The sequence below is a fragment of the Parasteatoda tepidariorum genome, chromosome 11, assembly GCF_982258835.1.
Source record: "Parasteatoda tepidariorum strain Cologne lab strain chromosome 11, Ptep-v5.0, whole genome shotgun sequence".
NCBI lineage: Eukaryota > Metazoa > Arthropoda > Arachnida > Araneae > Theridiidae > Parasteatoda > Parasteatoda tepidariorum.
Genome location: NC_141765.1, coordinates 19,231,561 through 19,243,600, shown reverse-complemented (window position 1 = coordinate 19,243,600; position 12,040 = coordinate 19,231,561). Strand labels below are relative to the sequence as shown.

Sequence of the window (12,040 nt, the reverse complement as noted above, 5' to 3'; positions counted from 1 at the left end):
ATTCCTTTTCATACTTAAAAAATTACATTACTTATTTTGAATTTGAAGCAAAATATCTAATCAAGATTTTAATCGGAAATAATTCTCAGGGTTAAAAATCACGTAATATTGTACTAGATTATTAATACACAAACAAAACACAGGGAGTTGGCAAATAATGGATATGCTTCTATTCTGACATATTTTTTTTTTGTATTTCTCAAGAAATACACAAAGAAACATTTTATAAACATAGAAGTCTCTAGATCATGCAATTTATAATAATTATCGATGAATTTTAAAGCTTTTAGAGGTTTGAAAGACCGACAATAAATTACAAACGGAAAACAATGCTTCTGATCACTCTAATACAAAAAATGTAGCAATAATTTTGTAATTTTTAGCAATTATTTTGGATATTATATGCAATAACTGCACAAACTTTCTTAAACCCAGATTAAATATTTATAAAAATATGGGAATTTCTTAATGTAATTTTTCTTTTATGTTTTTGTAATATAACTTTAAAAATATTCATTAAAATTGAACAAAATTTTTGGACAAATTTAAAATTAATTACAAAAATTTTTCTTTCAAATTTAAAAAAAAATTATTGAAGACTGTGCAATACATGAGTAATTAAAGTAGTTATTTTATACTACGCATGCGCATTAAAAACTGAACACCATTTTTTTTAATAATTTTTCATAATTTAGTAAATCGTATTTGGAAACTAATGAATAAAACCCGATTGGAATATCTAAGAAATTTGAAAAGTTTCAAGCAATTTTCTAAGTAGTTTTTGTACTTTTTAAAAGAAACTCAAAATGTTAAGGTTTTTTATAAATATTATTTTGAAGCATAAGACAAAATTAAATATCCTTACAAAAACAATCGACAAAGAATTACAAAGACAAATACCTTACAAAAACGTTCATATACCGAAATATTATTGTATAAGGAAAGAAAACATGCAAAAGAAAAGATACCTTTATGGGGGATGATCCCCAACAATTCCGATGACAATTTCAATAAATCTTGCTTATTAATACGAAATGAAACTTAAGAAAGAACCCTTTATAATTTGGAGCTTTCTTTTAAAAACTATGAAATCTACTCAGAAAGTTGCTTGAAACTTTTTAAATTTTCAAGATATTAAATCAAACTTTTTTTATTAGTTGCCAAATACAATTCACTACAAAATGAAAAAAAATTGCAATTTTTCCCGCGCATTCGCAGTATAAATTAACTACTCTAATTACTCATATCTTGCGCAGTTTCAAGCAAATTTCTCTCCAATTTTAAAGCATTAATTTTGTAATTAATTACAAAATCCTCCTAAAATTTTGCTCAATTTTATAAAATATTTTTAAAGTTATAGCAAAAAACGCAAGACAAAAAAATAAATTTTTATAAAAATGTCCATATCTTCTTAAGTATTTAATTTACGGTTACGAAATTTTGTGCCACATTTTTTGGCATAGTGTGTTATAAAACAATATTTTCCGTTTGTAATTTTTGTTGGTCCCTCAAAATTCTAAGAGCCTTAAACTTTAGTGATAAAAATAAGAAATCGCATAACCTAAATATTTCTAAATTTATAAAATAATTCTCCCAGTAATTTTTGAGAAAGAGAAAAAAATGTGTTAGTCTAAAAGTGTTTCCATTATTTTTTCCAACCCTTATATTTCGCGAAATCAACACATGATTTATTATGCTATACTTTGTCATTGTAGATTTTTCCTCATAATGAGTCGAGTCACCTAAGCCAACAATCATGTGACTAACACACACTTATTTCCTAAAAGTAATTATCAGCGCAGCGATTAAATAGAAATAGCCAAAATTCATAAAAATATTTATGTTAATATTACAGTTGTAAAAACAAACCTTTCTGGGGTATAAATGATTTTTTTTTATTGTATAGAATTATTCCCCAGCTTCAGAAACATAAATGTAAAATAGCGCAGCATTGTACATAATTTATTTAATAACTGGCGTTGAACAGCCGTCCCAATTCTGAGTTTATGACTATCAATGTTCAATTCCAAAATAAAAAATAAAAGAAGGCAACTCCGTAGCCTTCTCATTTTGAACCCAACCAGGAAGTCAAGAAAACTGGATAAAGCATTGGGACAAATTAACCTTCATGGAGAACTTTCGGATGGACTCGCACTTGCGTTACGTGTAGTAAAAAACCCCGAAAACCTCCCAAGGTTAGCCCAATAGCAAGGGGATTCTCACTCATGATATGTCAACCACAGACGATATTGTAAGTCAGCACAATGGTTGGCGCAAGCCGGGAACAGAATTCATTCCAGCATGCCACCACTGGGATTCGAACCTCGATCATCTGCCTGGGAGGCCAGCGCTCTGAGCCACCATGGCTCGATATTTTAAGATTAGGAGACGACAGTTTCAAAAGTATAGTTTGTTTATTTTGTGAAAAAATTTTAGACATCATAAAAATCTTATTAAATCTCATAAAATCTTAACCGTCAATTAAAATCTGCAATCTCTTATTCCACTTTTAATTTTTTAGATTTAAAAAATAACTCATCAAAGAATCATGAGCAGTTTTTTTGGCGTCTTGCAAAAGCATAAAAAATTCAAGACAATGCATAAATAAAAAAAATCAGAAATGTGTCCCATGAGAAAGAACGCAATTTATTGAGCGAGCAATTTTGTAAATGACATTATTTTATTTTAAATTTCATGTTTTAAGCTCTCATTTTTAAAGAAATAGCGCCTATGAAAATAAATTTCAAGTCATGTAATGCTCTATTTTAATACTTCGTATGGTTTCAAAATCTAATTTTAATAAATATAAGATATGACGCCAGAGTTTTACTGTGCTTAAATATTTAGAGAAAACAAGCCTTAAGAAACACGGTGATCCTTCTTAAGAATATTCGATGCTGTAAAAATGTCCTGCAGGGAACATTATTTCGTTAATCAATATTATGTAGATTTTATCCACTTCCCTCACAAGTGATGCAAATGTGTTATATATCAAAATAATGGAGTGGAACGAACAAGATTAAACAGAAAGAAGAATACGAGTAGAGTTTTTTTTTCTCCGACGAAATGATTTGATTACGGAGCTGAACTAAAAATTCTGCAGTTAGGTACAAAGCTAAGTAACGTGTAATAATGACATTCCCAACATTTTCTTTTCAGAACTGTTTTAAACGTATTCGGAAGTGAGAAAACAAATGAAATGTCTAAGTAAACTTTGAGATCTAATTTTAACGTGTTTCTTTACGAAAACATAACGGCAATATTTTTGCTTTAAGATAACGGTGCAACATCTCAGTTTAAAGTGCTCCAGTAATATGTAAATTTTAAAATTCATTTTTGTAATTGCTATCTTTTATATCATTTTGTTCTGCATAAGAATTAAAAAGGCTAAGTTTGTAATTTTGAAACCAGTTTTGGAAAGAAAGAAAAACCTTATGATCAGTTAAGCCGGAAATAAAGCATTTATGGAGAGCACAATTTAATACCTGATATATAGAAGAAAAACAGCTATAATTTAGCAAAATTTTAAGAAATAATAGATATTATTTGAATTTTATAAATTATTAGTTTTTTAAATATTCGAAATGTTTAAGAAACTCCTATAAAATTTTATCAAAGGGACCAAACTGCTTGCCACTCTTTAAAAATTATTGCTGAAAGTAGAGATAAACTCATTTATAGCAGTTTCGTTTTTTCTTTTACCTCACATAGTTTTATACATACCAAAACGAAATTAAAACAACTCTATTTTTAAAACTATTTCGCTAATTTAAAAAAAGTGTGCAGAAATAACCCTGTCGAGAGTTATTTCTTCACAAAAAGTATAAAGGAAAAAGCACGTTAATTGTGCATGTTACTAAAATAACATGAGCAAGAAGAAAAAATATTGAATGAAATGTGCCAAGTTATGTTAATAAACCACGAATCTTAAAATAATTTCATAAAATGTTTACGTTTTCTTAAGATTGATGTTATTTCCTACCAGTGAATTTAAATGAAACTTGTATTTGCATCAAATATAACAATGCTGTTCTAACATTAATTTTCGTTAAGACAATGCTTTAGATCTTTAACCTTCAGTTATAATTAGTAAAAGAAGATAGCAGTTGAGTAGATTTTAGAATATTGGATTAATGCCGTAACTCAATAAGTTGAATTTTGTTCACAGTGAAAGGTCTAATATTTTTTGTCTATTTTTTAGTTTTGAATTATAATTTTTCTCTTTAAAGGTTATGGCATAAACGCTTATGGTAAATTCGATTCTATGAATGTTGCATTCAGGGTGTCAGTACTTTTTATTTTAATTTCATGGGGTAAATTTTTACAGAGTAAATTTTTACAGAGTTAAATTCGAAAACTTTTATAGAATCTGAAGTTTCTAAACAAATGACAATCTATAGTTCGATGAACAAATCCGAACCTCTTTCAGAATTTTCCATTTAACTTTCTTTGGTTTTTCCTTTTTTAAATTCTTAAAAACTTTAACAAATTATCTAATTTTTAAATACTTTAATATGAAAAACAATTTAAGTTACTACGTTTATTACAATTCCATGAAGCTACATTCGAACGCTTTTCATTTATATGAATAAATAATACAGCTTTCTAATTGACTAAGAATCACTGTGACATTGCTATTTCACTTTATTTTATGAAAGGAAATTTTGTAAAACTTATTTTGAAGATAAAATCTGGGGCATAAAAATTATATCTATAGAAAGCACTTCTCATTCTATTAATATTTTCATGAAGGGAGTATTTGAACCAGTTTATCCTTGAAATTTTAACACATAAACTATAAGATCTGTTTATTCTAAAGTTTCCTGACATTTCAACGAAATTTTTTATCATATGTTGATTTCTAACCATATGTATAATAATTTCTTTTTCTAAGGACAACATTTGGCGAGGAGCAACAGGTGTGACTAACTCAACAGTTCAATGATGTATGCTGTCTGAGATTTAGCACGATGCTCTTTATTAAAAGCGTGACAAGTAACACGCAAACATTTCACAATTTTTTTAAGAATTGTTTTTCCTTTATTTTGATTAGAGTAGGAAAAACCAGTTAGTCACCAAAATATTCATGTGAAACTAAGCTTTATTTTAAATCATTTGTGCTTTTATCTAAGATATATTTTAAGCAGTTCAAGCTTTTAACTTAAATGTTTTAAAACAACAGAATCAAAGAACAATAAACTGATCATCACAGTTGTTGTTTGTTTCCATTCATTGGGTCTCTGATTATTTTATGAAATCTTTTAGCAAAATATTTCCGCATAATTTTTTTTAAATTTCCTAAAATGGAAATAGTCGCTTATATTTTCAAATGCAATCTCATTGAAATAAAACACAGTTTGATTATTATTAAAAAAACTATATCTAACAATATTTTAAATACAAAAAAAACATTACAAAATCTAAAACATAATAAGTGCATTTGCTATAATTTATTTATAAATACTGTATGATTTTTTATAAAATATTTTTCATTAAATTTACTAAGTCATTCTTTAAAAAAAATAACTGCACAAAAAAACCAATTCTGGTAAAATTAAGTTCTGTATGGTTATGACATATCTGGTTAAAAAACAAAGTTCTGGTTATTAAAAAAAAACTATATAGTATTTAAACCATTGATTTGATACTTTTTATGTTCGTTGTAAACGGTTGACCAGAAATTCTTTTATCAAATTTATAGTTCTTATTTACACACTTTTAGTAAAAAATGCAAAACTGGAAAGTATATTTAACCAAATAAATGGTTTTTATGCCATGATCTAAGTTATAGAAATAAAATCGCAAAATTTTATCACATTTACCAAATTTTACCACATATTATAAAACCATATTAATTTTACAAAAATCATTTCCAAAGTGCTACTGTAAAAAACTACCGAGCTTTTGGCATTCCCCTAGAGCCAGAAGGAAAATCGGGAAATTTTACAGTATTCTAGTGTTTTGACCATACTTTTTTTCACTCTGTGCGGGGGAAGAACACAAATCAAACTATATTTTTCTATATTTCTATATTTTCTATATTGAATTCTATTTTTAAATGAAAGTTATAAGAAATATGAAATAATTTTAAATCTTTTAATAACTGATTCAACGAAGAATCTCAATGTGGGTACTTTAAACAATAGTTAGCTGAAAACCTGAGATAATCTTAATAAGAATATGTTAAATTGAACTTTTTTTCGTTTACTTAAACCATAGTATAGTGTAACCAATTTTAAAAAGTACAATAACATAGTTTAACATAACACCCTATTACGATTGCAGCAAATTTGAACGGTATTATAATTATTTATGGTATTGCATAAATTATAATTAATTGAACCTGTATTATAACGACAGCATACACTGTAAGAAGTTTTTACAAACATACAATAGTTCAATATTTTATGTGAAACAGTTTAAAATATCTATAATATTTACAATGACAGAAAATTGAAAATGATTCATAGAAAGGTGTCCATTTATTATTTAAACGCGCAAAAAATTCCTTTTCATGTTTTATGCATTTTTTTCCTCCTTCCTTTTCCTCTTGATTAGCACAAACGATAATCAATTACTTTAATACATAACAGTAATAAATTAGTTAATATGTGAAAGAAGAAAGGAATATATAATCATCTAAAATTGAGAACTTATTATAAATATATACATTAAAAGCAAAAATTTAAACAAGTATTAGAGCTATATGAGTAGAAAATTTAAAGAAAAATTACACGAAAATATAAACAAGGAATATATATTGCGCGTAATTATAGAATATAGCGCGTAATAGATGAACTATAAGATGAACTATAATTTCATGCGAACTATAAGTCATAAATATAAGCTCATATTACTTTTTAAGAAGGAAATTTTTTCGCCGTTGACTTTATTAATTTATGAATAAGTTTAGTGCATTTGGAACGATTTGAAAAATTAGTTTCCAGTTTTGATACATAATATTTTAAAAAAGTAAAAAAAAAGAGAAAAAATGAAATATTTTAAGTAGAAAATAGTTTCTGAACATTTTTAATGCGAATAGCAAATTGTGATGAAGATGAATTGAAGAATGAATAATTTAATTCAAAATAACTTAAAAGTGGCTAATCATAATAAAGCATAGTAACGTTATCTGTTGAGTTAGACAAAAGTTTAAAAATGTTAATTTTTCAAAGTCTCAACATTTTACAAATTTTGAATATTTATTAAATAAATAAAAAATTACACTATTTATTAAATAAATAATTAAATGACACAATACCATGAAAAATAACGGAAGAAAAATCATATTTCTTAAAATTATTTTAAAATGCCTTTTTCGATTCTTTTAAAACAATAATAATTATTGGTTTTCACAACTAATGTATCTATTATGTTTTATTTATTCATTATGTTACTTGGCATGATAATTTATAATTGCAGGATTTTAAAAATATTTATAGAAAGCTTTTTTAGTAATGTAATTTTTTACAATCAACAAATCAATTCTCGTCTAAATTGAAAAACTAAGTTTTCAATTTAGGTTTCAATGAAATACTTTTAATTTAATAAAAATACTTTGGTACTTGAAATCAAGAATGAAAAGTTAAAACATTTCGTTCTACATGAACTGATTTAATAAGTCTACACTTTTTAAATGTTAGTGACTACATATTGACAAGATCAACTAATTTACCTAAAACCATTAAATATATAAAATAACTTTCAATTTGCTTCTTTTCAATAATTTTTCATGTTATACTACAGTAATTCTCTGGCTTTTTAATTTTACATAATTAATCATAGGATAGAATAATATTAGATAATAGGAAAAAGCCATTCGTATGAAAGAATGGTGAAACAAAGATTAAACAAAAGAAAAGAAAACAAAATTGAAACAAAAATTAAGTGCACTGCATGCATAATGTTGAACTATTATTATATGACACATTTCCCCTCAGAAAAATGAATTCTAGTAAAATTACTTTTCTTGTATGATAAATAACATTTCTGGTTTATGAAAACCATAATTCCAGTAATAAAACCTAAATTTACGGTATTTAAACCCTTCATTTGGTAATTTTTCCGTTCGTATAGCAATGATCTACTGGAAATACTAATTTTTAAAATTATAATTCTTATTACCACACATTTAGTAGAAATAGAAAACTGAAAAGTAAATTTTACCGAATAAATGATTTTCATACCATGTTTTAAAGTATCATAAAACTACCGCATTTACTATCAAACAGCATGGTAATAGAACCATATTTTATTCTCAATTTTACCGAAATTCTTAATCAAAGATCTTCGGTAAAATCTGACTTGCATTTTAGTGTTATCATAGAGCCAGAGACACAGAAAATTTTACGTTATTCTTGTAGTTTTGACCATTCTTTTTCACTCAGTGAATGCAAAATGAATTTTGGCATGTTGGCCTTTTGTGCAAGTTTTAAAAAAAAAAATTTCTTCTTTTTTCCTTAATTTTATATTTTATTTCTTTTCCACATGTTTCTAAAATACTATATTAGGCGAGACTTTCAATAGATGTTAAAATTATTATCAACGAAAAACTTGCTTAAAAAACCAAAAAAGAACACACTATTCTTATAAATATCGATATTAAATAAACTTTTTTAATAAAAATAAACTTTTGAGATTCTAATTTTGTTGTTTTAAAATTCAAAATCTTATTATTTGATTAGAAGCCCTATTATAGCGTTAAAATTACTTTTGCGTCACAAAATACAAAACTACAGTTTCCTTGTTTTTAGAAAACAAATATCATTTCTGTCCAACTCGAAAATCACGTGCCATATGGCTTAATTTTCGTCCCGGAAAATGTAGAAACTCTTGTTAATTTGTAAGTAAACTGACCGGTAATATTCTTCTCACAATTTACTTAGGCAAAATAACCGGCTGAATACAAACTAAAAATCATTCGTAATTAGAACTTAACTTCGGTTTTGTTTACATTTTTGCATTCCTTAATAAAAAAGAAATGTTTTGATATACAAGCATGACAAACTTAAACGACTTACCGGGAAAACACCCGCTATTCGCTTACGACTGTCAAAACTTGCAAGATCTATTTTGAATCGTGGAGGAAAAAAAATGCAAAAATACTTTGTCCGGTTTTTCCTAGGACCTTCCTGTCCGGGTTCTGAATACTATTTCATTAAAATATTACCTGTAGCGATGTGCGGGCAAGCGTCGTCTGATCAAACAGCCGCATCGGGGATGAGACAACGTCACTTCCTTGATCCCACCCACGTGATTTCTAGGTCACTTCCGGTAATGCGCTTCAACACTTATTTTGCTCTTAAAATTATTTTGTGAAATCATCTTGACATTCTGAGTTAAAGTAACATGAGTTAACTTGGCTTTCATTAGTGCCCTGATTCAGGGAAAAGGATTTATTAGCAGGAAAGAAAATCTTATATTTTATGGCATCGAACATTTTTCTTTCTTTCTTCTTTTCTTTGAAATATTGTTTTTGAAAAGAAAATTAGAATCCAATTCTTCTAAATTTATTTTATATAAAGGAAAATTGCGAAATATGTGCAATCTTATGTATCCTATGTTTTTAACTTACGTTACACTTATTTACGTTCTCGGTTAAACGAACAAAAAAGTATAAAAGCTTGATTTATGTAATAAATTATCAATTTTATTGTATATTTAGTTACATTTTTTTTTCTAATATTTGCTTCAATAAAAGACATTTTAAAATTTCTTTAATTTTATGTCAATGGATTAGAACAATTTCTGTTTTGAAGTATTTGTGATACCAAAGTTGTAATTAAGATATCTGAATCGTAACATTTAATTTTGAATTATTTAAAGTATCAGGGATCATAATGCAGCCGTTTTAAATCAGGACAGTGCTTTTAAAATGGAAATTGATAGCTAGTGTTTTAAGATAATTATTCTAATTTTCTCAAATTAAAAACAAAGTTTCTTTCTAGCTATACATAACTCACTAAAATTGTTCCTATATGTATTGTCTTTATTTTTCGTTGTAATTTCTTTTATAAGTTTAAATGATAATCGTTAAAGGTTATTTAGGGTTAAACTCTATAAATTAGGAAGGTGAAATCGTTAAGTGAGATGTAACTAAATTAAACTTGCTAACTTACGTAACTTTGGTCATATACGAGCGATCTGTAATAACCACTTTTAATATATATTTATATGATCCTTTTCAGAAGCAAAGTCTCAAAAATATGCACATTAGGGACTACAAATTAAAATGCAAGCTAGGAATAAAAGCAAAAACGCTATCGAAATCTAACGAACCACTACTGAGGGCACTGAAAACATCAAAACCTTGAAAACCTTCAAATTGCCCCTGAAAACAGAAAAAAGTTTAATGGCATTTATTCGAAACACTCTCAAGTTTTCTAAGGCAATCAAACAGATTTTTATATTTTCCTCATTGTCTTCGCTAGTGATTTGACAAATTCCTCATCACAGAGCTATTTAACACAAAAAATCGAACACAATATCCTGATTTAAAGCGATAGATTGCACCAATAGATAAAGTAAGTCCCATTTCACTGTTCCTCTGACAAAACACAAATCAACCGCAATCTAAATTCATTATCCATTACCTAACAAATATCCTAACGTAATCTAACGTAATCTAACACCAATGCGCAGAAACTTTCTTTTTTTCGTACGTACCAATTGCTTGAGTAGACAGACTGCTGCTAGTTCTTTTACCGAAATTTTAGAATATTAATGAAGTTAACCACGTAGTAACTATTAACAATTGTTATGAATATTTCAATTTCAATTCATTCCTTTACATTGAAAAATTTTCCTCGAAATTTAAAGATAAAATAGAAAAATATATTTAGATTTTAAATTTACATTTCATTTTCGAAAATTATCTATCTCAAATTTATCGTAAGAGTTCAGATAAAATGTACTTGAAACTGTATTAGACACTTAATAGCTATAGAATAAATTCATAGCTATTCCATTCAATAATTTTCAGTTAGAAAATGAGCAACATACTTCGAGAAATCTGGAACTCAATTAGAGTTTTCAGAGAAGTGAAGTTTTGAGACGTTAATAAATTTAGGCGACTTCAAATGAGAATTTCAAATGATCTTTACAAAATGAATCGTTCTACCTTAACCCGTATAAGCATTAGTTAATTTAAAAGTCATAAATTTTGTATTAGTCTGGAAAGACGAGTTTCTATTCTAAGAACAGAACAATAATTTAATCCATAATAGAAAAGTACGTCATTTTTCAACCCTTATTTTATTGATTTCGTTTAAATAATTTTCTTAAATAAACTGTAGCATTTATATTAATGCAAATTAATTGGCATGTGGGGAAAATATTCTTTGTGCATGCAATTATACCTTAAAAATAGATTTATTCTTATTTAATTTATGGTACAAAATATATAGATTTTGTATTCAATATACAAAATGAGTAATTGAAATACTTAAGTTATCTTTAAATTAATAAATAACCTTTTTTCATTATATGTTAAAATATGCACGCTTTATTCATCACGCTAATAAAATAGGCATAATATATCTGTATTCAATGCACTATTTCACACAGAGATAATGTTTCTGAAAAAATAATTATGAACAAATATTATAGTCTTTATAAATATTTTAAACAAAAGTTCAGTAAAAAGGTGAATAAGGCTAAAATCAAAAAGTTTAAAAAAATGTATACAACCATTTTGGTTTTATTACAAGTACTATCTAACGGCAATAACAGTATTAGGATGGCACTTGTTGTAGTACCTTGACGACTGTCTGCTCCTTTAACTTTTTGATTGACCTTAATACGCTGTTTTATATTTTATTAAAATGCTCTTCCATAAATAAGGCAAAACATAAAGAATATTTATTCGAAAGTATTGTTCAAAGCTACAGCCTAGCAACGTATGCTACAGATTTTTACAGCATCTGCAAATTATTTTTCGTCATTTTATATTTAAAATTAGAACAAACAGATGGGAGAAAATTGTTGACAAACCTTTTTAAAACATCTCTAAACTTGTTTTTAATGAAAGTTAAAGCTTTTT

The 12,040-nt window shown here is 26.6% G+C and overlaps 1 protein-coding gene across 3 annotated transcripts in view; it reads right to left on the bottom strand.

The window, feature by feature from the left end:
* Nucleotides 1-9,221, bottom strand: part of LOC107451019 (uncharacterized) — a 227,555-nt gene extending 218,334 nt beyond the window's left edge. For 2 of the 3 annotated variants that reach the window (XM_016066980.4, XM_071187638.2), the window contains exon 1: nucleotides 9,021-9,212. The gene's annotated coding sequence lies outside the window, so the exon portion shown is untranslated. Of the gene's footprint in view, nucleotides 1-9,020 lie in introns of all 3 variants that reach the window. The other variant, XM_071187637.2, reaches the window with a different exon arrangement.
* Nucleotides 9,222-12,040: the final 2,819 nt, after the last annotated feature.